Raw genomic sequence first — 3946 nt, 5'->3', positions numbered from 1 at the left:
CCACAAAGCAGCAATTCGCAATGTGAGTTTTCTGTGTTTGCAGAGACCCTGAACATCCCAAGCCAAAGGGACTGCCGGTCCCAGGCAATAGCATCCAAAAAACCTGCAGCTGCTCCTCCCATGCTGCCTGTCATGCAAGGATGTCCTTTCTCTGACCTCAGATGGGCTTTCTATGGACGTGGGAAATAAGGAAGGGAGAGAGGGTGCTATTCACACTTTTGGGTTCTTGGACATGCCACTCTTTGTGCTCCTGGGATCTGTCACTAAGAACCCACCTGCTTGGCATCCACCTACACCAGGAACAAGAATGTTGGCTCCCTGAGAACCAGAGAAAGCAGGGGTTCCTCTGGGAATCCTCCATGATAAGGAGGCATGCATTCCAGTGATGGAAGCTCACCAAGGAGACCAGGACTCCCCCAGAGAAATACTCCTGATGGTGTTATGGGAGAGAGAAATTCAGTGAAAATTAGGAAACAAGTCCCACAGTAGAGAATGGGCCACATGAAGAAGGGGCAGTGGTCAACTGGGCTCTGCTGCCATCCTGTCCACATGCTCCTCAGCACCCTCGGGGGGCTAGCCTGGAGCTGCGTTTCCTGGAACCCCCTCCTCCACAGTCCTGGTTTAGCATCTGCCCAGGAGAGTCACCCACATGAGATGCAGGAGGCTCCGCCCTCAGCAGTAGCTGCTGGCAGACAGTGAATGTGAGGTCTATAGGGGCTTCCCAGAGGGCCCCCACAAACCACCCACTTCCCTGCTGCAGGAAGCCAAGAGGGGTGGTGGTCTCCCTGACCTTTCCCCACTCAGCTCCTCCAACAGTTATTTTAGCCCCAAATTTCCTGCTTGAAAACCCTCCTGCTTGAATACCTGGAGTGGCTCCTCTGTTTTCTTAACTGAACCTGGACAGATGTAGCTAAGTCATAGAATCCCACTCCATGGAACATTATGAAATCATTCAAAATCAAGTGGCCAAGGATGATAGAACAGCATGTAACATGCCCACAGCACAATGTTAAGTGAAATACGCTTTAAAATCCTACCAGCATTATGAGTTCCAGTACGTTAAAACAAAGCCACTCATACCAAAAAGAGGAAAGGTAAAGAAGTAAGTGTATCAACATGTTCATGGTGGGATTAGAGTTAATGTTTGCTTTTTTGTTTTGTAACCTACTTTTCTGTGTGTGAAAAACTTTAGTCAACACACAATTATTGCTCAAGTAAGGGGAAAAAAAGCTTTGTTACGCAAAGGAAGAATTTGGGTGCAAAGTCTTCCGCTGACTGTCCGTCTTTAGCCACTTGCTTCTCATTTCCGATACAGCCAGAATGTTCTGCTTGAAGTTAAGCAGTTACAAAGAGGGAGGGGACAAGGTTTCTGGAGCGTGTCTGCCCCAAGGAGGGAGGAAACTGAGGTGCTCCGGCCAAGAACACAACCCCAAGGCTGGGAGCTGCTTGATGAGGATGCGCCTTTCAGATTTTCCACATGGTGCTTGATATTTTGGGGGAATGTGTGAGAGGAGAGTGTGGCCAAATGACAAACAAAAAAGACAAGGCACCAGGAAGGTGAGATGATGGGGCCCTGAGGAAGGGCAGAAGGGGAAGGGTCAGGTGGATTCTTCCTGGGCCTGGATTAGGCCATGAACTTGAATCAGGGAATCAAAGGCTAGATTTCATCAGTGCCATCTGGAGCTTGAGGTCACTGAGCATGAGTCTGCAGAGGCCTCCAGGGAGTGCATATGCCCAGCCAGCCCTGGGTGTGCCTTAGACCAGCCTGGCAACAAGTAAATGAGGATGGGCAGGATCTCTACTGAGGCAGGCCCCAGGCGACAAATCCCACTGGGCTTCCTGCTCAGGCAGGTTAGTCCCCATGGGGCAGCACCAAGTCAGTGGGCTGCACAGGGTCCAGTTCTAACTCCATGAGAGTCAAGATCTGTGGTTTGCACTGGGAAGGTCCCAGGCCATATTTTCACTCTGTATTGCAAGCAATATTTGCAGGTAACTTTGTGGCAGAGACCATAAAAATGCATGACCCCTCTCTCCCTTCCCCAGTGCTGAATTGGCCCTGGGATGTAGCCACCTCATTTGAAGACACCTTCCTTAGGCCTCCTTGCGTCCCTTGTGCCTGGGAAACTAATTCTTTTCAGTGGACCCTGAGTAGGATGTTTCTCCCTTCCAGGTCAGGGCTATTCAAAACAGCATTGGGTGTTTCCACTCTCCTTGTTCTCCCCCAAGCTGGAGGCAGGAGTTCCAAGGTCCCAAGGATGGGGAATCTACAGAGGAAGGCGGCCTGGGTCTGCCAGTCACCACGCAGGGAAAGCTGGCCACTCGTATGGACACAACATTGGACTCTCACGTGCTTGAGAAATAAACAGTCACGTGAATATCTCATCTCAGAGTTCCAGGCAGTTAGTGCCTTGTGACCAACCAGGGCAGGTTCCCCAGCCTTCTGCTGATAAATGGACAAGAATTCTAGGATCTGGGATCACACAGTCATTTCTGCATGGTGCACTTTCTTTTTTTTTTATATTGCATGGGACAAAGAGCAGGTGTTATGTCAAATCCTTCCCCAGAAAGAATCTTCAAAAGTGCAGACTCTTCAGATTCAGAAGTCAACTTCGGAGAATGTGGCACGAAGGCAAACAGAACAGACATGGATCCAACTGTTCCCCTCTTTGGGCCACACACAGCTCCTTGAAAGAAGCACATGCAACACACATGCAGGTAATGTACGGAGAAAGGGAACATTTGGAAGAAGTTGAACCGCCCACAGTGGGGTCCTTCTTGCTGGAGAGAGTCATTGTGCATCCATAAATAGTAAGACAAGTAAGGATAAGAATGAAAGAGAACCTGTTATTCTCCCTAGGAAATGGTCACCATGGAGGCAGCTGAGTGACAGCGTGGAGTGGGCCAGGCCAGTGGAGAGGGCAGCTGGGCACATGAAGGCTGGCACAAAGTTGCCTGTGTCAGGTGTCCCCCAAACTCTGAGCTGGACAGATGACACGGACCAAGTAGAGGGGACTGATTGGAGGATGTAGGAGCTGAGGGTCTCCTCAGCACTTTTCAGGCTGACTTGCCGGAGGAGATGGGAGAAGGAGGCGATTGGAGGTGGGGGATTGTGGTAGGCAGCTCCACATACAGAGAAGGAAGAGTTACTTCTGACTCCCATGGAAGTGCCCTGTGACCAAGGAGCCCAGGAAGTGTTTTATTGAGAACCTTCGATGTCGACGTGGTGTTCACTAGGCTTTGTGCCATGTGCCAGGATTCTCCGTCTCGCCTCCCAGCCAATCCCGTTCACCTCTGAGAACCCTTCTCTGCACAGACCCACAGCACTCAATCCAGTGCACTGGTGGCGAGTTTAGTCACAGAAGAAAACAAACGGTCCAGGGAGCAATTGTCTTCACGCCAGGGTCTTTAAAGGACCTGTTGTTGGCTCCTGGATCTCCCTGCCACTGGGGAAGATGGTGGCGGTGTCAGAGCACAAAGGCCCATCAGCATGATACATTGACAAATAAAGATGCAATGACCAGGGGAAGGACCTCAGCCAAGGGGTGTCACTGTCATTTCAAACCCAGGTTTAGGTACAAACTTGAGACATCCTATGCATCATTTCACTGGGCCACAGACCCCTCAGGTAGAAAATGAATGGGTGGGATAAAGCTCTTTCAGTCTTGAAGAGGAGGACCTAGGAAGTGGGATTGGGTAGGGGAGAGGGGCATGGGCTTTGGGGTTAGTGGTTCAAGTATGTGCTCAGCCATTTACAGTCCTGGTAAATTGAGAAAAAGCCAAGGGGGCCAAGCCAAGAATTATGAGCTAATAAACATGGATGTTTAAGACTCTAAATTTTGGGGTGGTTTGACTTCAGTGACCCCTTAGAGCCTCAGTTTTCTTTCTGATAAAATGAGCAATAAATGATATCTTTTTTTTTTTTTTTTTTTTTTTTTTTTTTTTTTTT

This window comes from Theropithecus gelada, chromosome 1 (assembly GCF_003255815.1).
Source record: "Theropithecus gelada isolate Dixy chromosome 1, Tgel_1.0, whole genome shotgun sequence".
NCBI classification, from domain to species: Eukaryota; Metazoa; Chordata; class Mammalia; order Primates; family Cercopithecidae; genus Theropithecus; species Theropithecus gelada.
Note: the sequence above shows the minus strand (reverse complement) of the source record.